The following is an 11,138-nucleotide window of genomic DNA, read 5'->3' as shown; positions in this document are numbered from 1 at the left end:
TTAATTCATCATCAAGAAATATCCACCCTAAATACATATGTACCCAACATAGGAGTACCAGCGTATATAAAGCAACTGCTAAAAACTAATAAAAGATATCAATTGTAGCAGTATTATAGCTGGGGACTTAAATACCCCACTCATAATCCTAGATAGATCATCAAGGCAAAATTCAACACAGAGATCTGGAGTCTATACTTGACACTCAACCAAATGGACTTAATGAATACCTACAGACTACTCCACCCAACAACCACAGAATATACATTCTACTCATTATCACATGGGACATACTCCCAGATTGAGCACATCCTCAGCCATAAATCAAGCACAAACAAATTTCATATGCTCAATTTGCTGCCTTGCACCTTCTCAGACCACAGTGGAATAAAAATAAATATCAATACCAACAAAATTCTCCCCCAAATGCACAAAGATATGAACACTAAACAGCATGATGCTGAATGACTACCCAACACAGAAATCAAAACAAATTAAAAGATTCCTGGAAACAAATGAAAAGGAAGAAATATCTTACCCAAACCTCTGGGATGCCATGAAAACATAAAAAGCTGGTTCTTTGACAGAATAAACAAGGTTGATGAACTCCTATAATCACCAAGAAAAAGAGAAAATAACCTAAATAAACACAATCAGAAGTGTAAAAGATCAAATCATAACTGACCTCAGAGAAATAAAAAGATTATCGGAGATTACTATGCATACTTGTATGGAAACAAACTTGATAACCTAAATGAAATAGAGGACTTTCTGACATCACCCAACTGCCCAAAGTTGAAATAAGAAGACATCAAGACACTAAATAGGCCAACAACAACCCAGGAAATTGACTTTGTCATTAGAAAACTACCTACAAAAAAAAAAGTTCTGGAACAGATGGCTTTCCAGTGGAACTTTCCAATACCTGCAAGGAGCTGATACCAATCCTACTGAAAATATTCTAGGCAATTGAGAAAGATGGAATTTTCCCCAAATCATTTTACAAAGCCAGCATCACACTGATACCCAAACTTGGTAAAGATCCAACAAAAAGTCACAACTACAGGCTGATATTCCTAATGAATAAAGATGCAAAAATTCTCAACAAGATACTAGCAAATTAGATCCAACAACATATCTCAAAAATTGTCCACCATGATCATGTAGGCTTCTTACTCAGGATGCAGGGCTAGTTCAACATTCTCAAGACCGCAAATGTAATTAAACACATCAACAAATGTAAAAACAAGAACTTCATGATTATATCATTAGATGTAGAAAAAGCTTTTGATAAAAACCAGCACCCTTCTTGCTAAAAACTCTCAAAAACCTGGGAATACAAGGAACATACCTCAATATAGTAAGCACCATCTATGGTAAACCCACAGCCAGCATATTGCTAAATGGACAGAAACTGGAAAAATTTCCCCTGAAATTTGGAACAGGACAAGGCTGCCTACTCTCACCTCTTCTATTTAACATTGTGTTGGAAGCCCTAGCTAGAGCAATTAGACAACAGAAGGAAATCAGGGGTATCCAAATACAAAAAGTTTAAGTCATCCCTCTTTGTTGATGATATGAAACTCAAGAGAACCTATCAAAAACATGCTTTCACTGTTAAAGGACTTTGGCAAAGTCTGGGGTATAAAAGAAATGTGCATTCTTATACACCAACAATGTGCAGGCAAAGAACCAAATAAAAAACACAATCACATTCATAATAACCACACACAAAAAATGAAATACCTTGGCATCTTCCTAACCAGAGAAGTGAAAGATTTTTGCAATGAAAACTACAAAACACTGTTCAAAGAACTCCAAGAAGACACAAACAAATGGAAATATATTCCATGCTCATGTATAGGAAGAATCAACATTAATTAAATGTTGGGGTGTCAATATGTGACCTTTCAGTATTTTCAAGGTAAGCATTACCCTATACTTTTTCCTATAATCATAGTTTATTGTGTGTTTTAGATGTTTGGATAACTTCAGTTTTTTTGTTTTTTGGTTTTTTTAAATTATTTTTTGTTGACATTCATTTTAAAAATTCTCTTAAATTTCCAGCTTCATAGCATGGTTGACTCAAAGATCATTCAGGAACAGCTTGTTTAATTTACGTGTGTCTTTTGAATTTGAGAGTTCCTCTTGAATTTGATTTCTAGTTTTATTCCACTTTGGTCTGAGTAGGTATTTGATTTAATTTTGTATTTTTTTAAATTATTGTAACTTAATTTATGGCCTATCATATGATCTAACTGATAAAATGTTCCATGTGCTTATGAGAAAAATGTATATTCTTTATTTTTGTGGTATAATATTGTGTAGATGTCTGTTAGATTCATTTTCTTTAGTGTACAATTTAACTTCAATGCTTCTTTGTTGAGTTTTTGTCTTGATTTTTCTATTGCTGTCAGTGGAGTGTTGAAATCTTGTTCTATTATTGTATTACTGTCTACCTCTTTTCTTTTTTTTTAACTTTTGATATTTTTTATTTTAAAATTGTGGCTTACATTTCAGGGATAGGTATACAAATAGTCACTGTGCAGGTGACCTTGTTGATGAGGTGTGCCCCCATTTCCCCAGGCAGATTTCTACTACAGTCAATCCCACCTCCCCTCCCCACCTCCCCTCTGTGGTTTCCCACTGCAGTCAACAATCCTTTTCTCATAGTATTGTGGTAGTTGTTCAAGGTTCACTTATAAGTGAGAACATGTGATACTCAGTTCTTTGTTTCTGTGAAAGATCACTCAGTATTTTAGACTCTAATTCCATCCAGGTTGCTGAGAAGTTCATGATTTTGTTCTTCTTTATGGCTGCATAATATTGCATCATGTATATATGTACCATATTTTTTTATACAGTCCTCTTTTGATGGGCAGCATGGTTGCTTCCATGTCTTGCTATTGTGAACAATGCTGCAATAAACATACGTGTGCAGATATCTTTTTTATAGAGTGATTTGAGTTCTTCTGGGTATATTCCCATTAGGGGGATTGTGGGATCATATGGAAGGTTGATTTTTAGAACTTTTAGGAATCAACAGAGGCTGTACTAGTTTGCACTCCCACCAACAGTGTAGAGGTGTTCCCTTTTTGCCACATCCTCTCCAGCATCTGTTATTTTTTGAGTTCTTTATGATGGCCATTCTGACTGGAGTTAGGTGGTATCTCAGTGTAGTTTTAATTTGCATATCCTTGATGACTAGTGAGGCTGAACATGTTTTCATTTATCTGTTGACTGCTCATATGTTTTCTTTTGAGAACTGTCTATTCATATCTTTTGCCCACTTTGTAGTGGGGCTATTTGTTTTTTTCTTTTCAGCATGTTTGTGATCCTTATACATCCTAGATGTTAGGCCTTTGTCAGACATGGAGTTGGCAAATATTTTTTCCCAGTCTGTGTACTGTCTTCCCGCTCTCTTGATGATTTCTTTGACTTTGCAGAAGCTTTTCAGTTTGATGAGGTCCCACTTGTCCAACTTAACTCTTATGGCATGGGCACTTGGGGTTTTGATCAGGATTTGGTTGCCAATTCCAATTTCCATAAGAGTGTCTCCTGCATTTCCTAAGATTCTTATGCTTTTAGGTTTTACGTTTAGGTCTCTGATCCATTTAGAGTTGATTTTTGTGTATGGGGATAGGTAGGGGTCCTGTTTCCATCTATTGCATGTGGTCAGCCAGTTTTCCCAGCACCATTTATGGAATAGGTTCTTGTGTCTACCTCTTTTCTTAGTTCTAATAAAATATTTTCTAATACTGGGGTCTCTGGTGTTAGGTACATATATATTTAAAATTCTTGCAGCTTGATTTTGGATTGATACCTTTATCATTATATAATGTCTATCTTTTCTTTTTTGATAACTTAAAGTCTGTTTAATCTGGTACAAGAATAGCTATTACTGCTCATTTTCTGGTTTCCATTTACATGGAAGTTTTTCCACTTTTTAACCTAGAGTCTATAGGCGTTTTTGTATGATAAGTCAGTATCTTAAAAGCAACAGATGTTTCAGCTGTAGTTTTTTATTTTTTATACATTCTGTCAGTTTATATATTATACATGGGGCATTGAGATCATTATATTTAAGTCTTGGTAATGACATGTAAGGTACTGTTAAATTTATTGTGTTGATTTTTACCTGGTTGCTTTAGTTTTTTGTTTACATTGAATTGGTATTCTATAGTTTCTATGAGTTTCATAATTTTCAGTTTCTCTACTGGTGCATTTTAATCTTTTGTTTCAATGTTTAGAATTCCGTTAAGTATTTCTTGTAGAGCCAGTCCTAGTGGTGAGAAATTTCCTCAGCAGATACTTGTCTGAAAAAGTCTTTATTTTTCTATCATTTATATAACTTCATTTTGTGAAACTTAAAATCTTTTACTGACAGGTATTCTGTTTGAGGACATTTTTGACAGAACTTCATTCCTCCCAGGCTTGTAGAACTTCCGCTGTGAAGTCTGCTATTAGTTTTATAGGTTTGCCTTTGTAAATTATTGGATACTTTTGTCTTCTTGCTCTTAGAATTAGTTCCTTGACATCGACTTTGTATAACCCAATGACTATGTGCCTTGAGGATGACATTTTTGCCATGAGTCTCCCAAGAGTTCTTTGGGCTTCTTGTATCTAGATGCTTACATCTCTGGCAAGGCCAGGGAAATTTTTCTTTTCTTTTTCTTCAAACAGCTTTTCTAAACCCGCTGCTCTCTCTCTTCTGTCTCAGAAAAATTAATGAGCTTTCAGTTTGAGTGTATTACAAAATCTCACCTTTCGTGGAGACTTTGCCCCATTCTCTAAATTCTTTTTTTCTGTACTGTGCTCTGATAGGGTTAATTTGAAAGTGTTTTTCTTTGAGTTCTGAAAATTTTATGCTATATCTGTTGGCTATTTGTGTGCCTTCTTTGGAAAAATATGTATCCAAGTCCTCAGTCCATTTTTAATTAGGCTATGAAGGTTTTGCTGTTGTTATTATTGAGTTATACTACTGCACTCTAAGTTGTGGAGATTAAGTCCTTATCATGCATTGTTTGCAAATATTTTATCCCATTTTGTACACATTGACTTTTCCATTTTTTCCTTGCTTTTTTTGTTTTGATTTTATTGTTTTTGTCATGAAGATACTTTATAGCTTGATGTAGTCACATTTTTAAAATTTTTGATTGTTATTCACACTTTTGATGTCATATTCAGAAAATCATGACTAAGACCAATGGCATGAAGTATTCTCTTTTCTTTACTCAAGGTATTGTACTCTTACAGTTCTTATGATTGTCCTTAATTCATTAGTGGTGATTTTTTTCTATATTGTAAGATAAGGGTTCAATTTTATTTGTATGTATGCGGTTATCTAGTTTTTCTAACACTATTTGTTAAAAAAAATCACTGTCTTTTCCTCACTGTGCATTCTTAATATCCTTATTGAAAATCAATCGACCACATATGCAGATATTAATTTGTCTCATTTGCATATATGCATGTCTTTATGCTCATGACATACAATTTTATTTACTGCTGCTTTGTAATATGTTTTGAAATCAGAATGTGTGATGTCTCCAGCTTTGTTCTTGTTTCCAGGTTGTTTTGGCATTCATGTCCATCTGTTTTCTATGTCTATTGATTTTATTTATTTGTGTAAAAAAATGCCTCCTGGGTTTTGCTAGAGATGACATTAAATATGTAGATTTCCTTGGGAAGTGTGGACATTGTAATAATATTAAGTCTTCCAATACAGGAACAAGATGTCTATTTGTTTGTGCCTTTCTCATTTTCTTCAGTATTCTATAGTTTTCATTGTATAAGTCTTCCACCTCCTTATTTAAGTTTATTTCTAAGTATCTTATTATTTTTAGTTTTCTTGAAAATGGGATTGTTTGTTTAATTTCCTTTTCATTTTTGTGTGTGTATAGAAACACATCTAATTTTAATATGTTTATTAAGTATCTTGTAACACTCCTGAATTCATTTTTCAATTTCAACAATTTTGGGCTGAAAGCCTATTAGGTTTTATATATACATATGCATAACTATGTAATTCTAAACAAAAACAATCTTACATCTTTTTTCTGATATGCATTTCATACTTTTTTCTCATCTAATTGCTCAAGTTAGGACTTCCAGCATTATGATGAATATAAGTTGGAGAGCAAGCATGGTTGTCTAGTTTCTAATCTTAATGCAAACCTTTTATCTTTTCACTATTTTTTTTTTTGAGTTGGAGTTTCACTCTGTCGCCCAGACTGGAGAGCAGTGGCTGCTCCTGGTCACTGCAGCCTCTACCTGCTGGGCTCCAGCAATCCATCCACCTCAGCCTTCCAAGTAGCTGGAAGTACAGGTGCGTGCTACCACGCCCGGCTAATTTTTTGTTTTATTGTAGAGATGAGGTCTCGCTAAGTTGCCCAGGTGGATCTCGAATCCGTGTGCTCAGGCAATCCACTCACCTCAGCCTCCCAAAGCGCAGGATTACAGGTGGAGCCACCGAGCTCGGCTGCTTTTCACTATTGATGATGATGTTAGATGTAAGCTTTTTATATTGAGTCTTTATTTTCATGAGGTACATCCATGTTAATGAAGGAGATTGTTCTGTGGTTTTCTTTTTTCTGCAATATCTTTTTCTGGCTTGGGATCAGATTAATATTGATTCCTTAGCAAAAGTTAAAATGTTTTCCCTTCTTTTCAATTTTCTGAGAGATTTTATATAAAATTTTTATGATTTAAAGGTTTAGTAATATTCTCCAGTAGGTTCATACATACTTGGAATTTTATTTATGTGAAGGTTTTTGACTAAATTGCTAACATTTAAATTTCTATTTTAAAATATGGCTATGCATATTTTATGAATTTTTATCTTTTTTATGTTGCAATAAATTTTTCAACCTCATCTAAATTTTTCAATTTATTGTGGTAAATTGTCCATACTATTAGTCCAAAATCTTTGTAATCCTAAAGGATCTGTTGTTTCATAACCTCTCTCACTTTTGATCTAGGTGATTCCTGTGTGTGTTTTTTAATTTGTTTCCAATTTTTCTGGCTGAATGTTTATTATTTTTTTACTTGAAAATTATTTTCAAAATTGTTGTTTACTTAGAAGTATTATTTAGAATATGGGTTTCCAAATCTTTAAAGATTTACTGGAGGTTTTATGTCATTGATTTTAATTCAGTTATTATCAAAAGATACTTATTATTCAAATATTTTTACTTTTATTAATAATTTAAATTTCTTATGACTACTTTAAATTTAAGCTTAATTAGACCATTGTTCATAGTTCAGAATAAAATATATTTTGTCTATTGTTAGTAAATTCATATGAAGTGTTCCAGAAATATCAATTAAATTATGTTGATTGATAATGTTGTTCAAATTTTATCTATCTTTACCTATTTTCTATTTACTTAATTCATTATTGAAGTTGAAGCACTGAAATCTTCCTTTAATTGTGATTTTTTCTATGTCTCCCATGATGCAGTTTTGCATCATATATTTTGATGTTCTGTCCTATGTACAAGCATTAAAATTTTGTATTCTTGAAGAATTAACAGTTTTATTGTGGTGTAATTTCCTTTTGTATTCTTCTCAGTATTTATTGCCCAAATAATTCTGTATTAGTATGGTCATTCCAGCATTATTTTGCTTATAGTTAACATTCCATAACGTTTTCCTCCTTTTTCCTTGTATCCATTTGTATCACTTAATTAAAATAAAATACTAGTAGACTGATAACATTGGGTTTTACTTTTTTGTCAAATCTTATTTTTTCTACCTTTTATTTACAGTGTTTATTTCATTTATATTTTATGCTATTATAGATATTTTGGGGTTTAGTTTAGCAATTGCTATATATGCAATATTGTTCCCTGTGACCTTATTCACACATTTTCTATTTCTGATGTTGTTTTTATGATAATTTGATTTATTTTAATGATTGTATATAATCTGTCTGTACTCTCAGCTGCATGTCTTTATCTCAGGGAGTACACCAAGGTCTGTTTGGATTTCTCTTTACTGTGTCATGGTCAATCAATTCTCTCACAGAAGTATTATGAAACAGTAATAGAATTAATAGAATTAATCTCTCTCTCTCACTCAAAAATCTCCAGAAATCACAACCCTCCATTACCTGATGAATAATGCCTTGAAAATCATTGATTTATATTTTTTGTCCATTATGTTGCTGTTTCAGATAGGAGAGTTAATATTGTTAGAAGACAAATTAAGTCCCTGCTACTCTATCTTGAAAAGAAAAAAAGATATGTCTATTTCTAAGAAGTTTTACCTATTTTACATTAGAAAGTATTACTTAGCAGGAATGAATCTCAAAAGTTATACTTTTTTTTAACTCAAAGAAAAAGCCCCATTACAATGTGGGCAAAGGATATGAATAGACACTTCTCAAAAGAAAATATATGAGCAGCCAACAGATACATGGAAAATTACCCTGCCTCACTAGTCATTAAAGAAATGCAAATTAAAACTGCACTGCGGTGCCACCTAACTCCAGTCAGGATGACCATCATCAATAACTCAAACAACAGCAGATACTAGAGAGGATGTGGGGGAAAGGGAACATGTCTACACTGTTGATGGAAGTGTAAACTAGTACAACCTCTGTGGAAAACAGTATGGTGATTCCTAAAAGATCTAAAAATCAACCTTCCATAGGACCCCACAATCACCCTACTATGAATATACCCAGAGGAACTCAAATCACTCTATGAAAAAGATACCTGAACATGCATGATTATTGCAGCATTATTCACAATAGTAGAAACATGGAACCGACTGTGCTGCCCATAGAAAGAGGCCTAGATTTTTTAAAATGTGGTACATATACCCAATGGAATATTACACAGTCATATAGAAAGACAAAAATATAAACTTTGCAGCAACTATGATGGACTTAGAGTCCATAGTACTGAGTGATCTATCACAGAAACAAAGAACTGAGTACCATATGTTCTCACTCATAAACAGACCTTGAACAATTATTGTAATACAATTAGAAAAGGATTGGCAGTAGTGGGAAACTGTCAGGGGAGGGTGAACTGGAATTGACAGTAGAGGGAAACTGCCAGGGGAGGGAGGGGCATACCTCATCAACAAGGGTACCTGCATAATGAACATTTGTATACCTAACCCTGAATTGTACCCCACATCTCTACAATTAAAATTTTTTAAAAATTCCCATCTGTATTTCTAAATACCCTCAGTTTATATTAACAATATTCAGGAATCTCAAAAGTTGCCTCAAAAGATGTTTTAAAAAATTCACAAAGATCCCATTCATCTTCATGGGGTTAAACTTTTCCCATCTCATCTGTCTACTTCTTTGGTCCTTTTGAAATTCAGCTAATGAAATCTGCACAATTACTTAAATGAAATAAGCATAATTGGTATGATAGAAAAAACTAAAGTGCATGGAGCTGTTTGTCGTCTTATGATTTTTTTATTATAAAGATGCGGAGTACAATTCAGGGTTAGCTATACAAACGTTGACTATGCAGGTACCCTTGTTGATGAGGTATGCCCTTCCATCCCCTAGCAGTTTTCCTCAACTGCCAATCCCACACCTCCTCCCTTGACAGTTTCCCACTACTGCCAATTGCTTTCTTATAGTATTATGATAATTGTTCAAGGTCTGCTTGTGAGTGAGAACAATGGTACTCTGATCTCTGTTTCTGTGATAGATCACAGAGTATTATCAACTTGAAATCCATTCAAGTTGCAGCAAAGTCCATATGTTTGTCCTTATTTATGACTGCATAATATTCCATTGTGTATATGTACCATTTAAAAAAAAATCTAGTCCAGATTAGATGGGCGGCATGACCGGTTCCATATTTTTTGATATTGTGAATAGAGCTGCAACAAGCATGCGTGTGCACGTATCTTTTTTAGAGAATGATTTGAGTTCCTCTGGGTATAGTCCCAATAGGGGAATTTCTGGGTCATATGGAAGGTCAATTTCTAGTTCTTTCAGAAATTGCCACACTGTCTTCCAAAGAGGTTGTCCTAGTTTGTATTCCCACCTGCAGTGTAGAAGCATTCCTTTTTCTCTGCATCCTCACCAGCATCTGTTGTTTGTTTTACTAATGATGGTCATTCTTACTGGGGTCAGGTTGTATCTCAACGTAGTTCTGATTTGCATTTTCTGATGATGAGTGAGGCTGAGCACTTTTCATGTGTCTGTTGGCCACCCATATATCTTCCTTTGAGAAGCATCTGTTCGTGTCTTTTGCTCACTTTTTAATGGGGCTGTTTGTTTTTTTCCTTTTGGCGTGATTGAATTCCTTGTAGATCCTTAAATGTTAGGCCTTTGTCACATATACAGTTGGCAAATATTTTTTCCCATATTATGGGCTATCTCCCTGCTCTCTTGATGGTTTCTTTTGCTGTGCAGAAGCTTATTAGTTTGCCTGCCTTATTTCTTAAGGTATGGGCATTTAGAGTTCTGAATAGGAATTGGTTGCCAGTTCCAATTTCCATAAGGATGTCTCCTGTATTTTCTAAGATTCCTATAGTATGAGGTTCTATATTTAGGTCTTTGATTCATTTAGAGTTAATTATTGTGTATGGTGATAGGTAGGGGTCCAGTTTCAATATTCTTCATATAAGCAGCCAGTTTTCCCAGCACCATTTACCAAATAGGTTCTCCTCTCCCCAGTGGTTTTTGTTGGAGGCTTTGTAAAGATGAGCTGGTTCAGAAATTGAGGCTTTGCTTTTGGAATCTCTTTCCTGTTCCTTTAGTCTATATGCCAGTTCATGAACGAATACCAGGCTGTTTTGATTACTGTAGCCTTATAGTAAAGTGTGAAGTCTGGAAGTGTTATACTTCCTGCTTTGTTTCTTTTGCTAAGGTTTGTTTTGGCTATTTGTGGTCATTTATGTTTCCTTATGAATTTCTGTATTGTCATTTCCAGGTCTGAGAAAAATAATATTGGTAACCAAATGGGTATTACATTGAATCTGTAGATTGCTTTTGTAGGTTGGACATCTTAACAATGTTGATTCCTTCTATCCATGAGCATGGAATATTTCTCCATTTGTTTGTGTCTTCTTGGGTTTTTTCACTCAGTTTTTGTAGTTCTCATTCTAATGGTCTTTCACTTCCCTGCTTAGGAAGATCCCAAGGTATTTCTTTCTTT

This window comes from Carlito syrichta, unplaced genomic scaffold, assembly GCF_000164805.1.
Source record: "Carlito syrichta isolate Samal-C Ts95f unplaced genomic scaffold, Tarsius_syrichta-2.0.1 Scaffold302597, whole genome shotgun sequence".
Classification (NCBI taxonomy): Eukaryota; Metazoa; Chordata; class Mammalia; order Primates; family Tarsiidae; genus Carlito; species Carlito syrichta.
The sequence above is the reverse complement of the archived record's forward strand: the minus strand, read 5'-3'. Positions refer to the sequence as shown.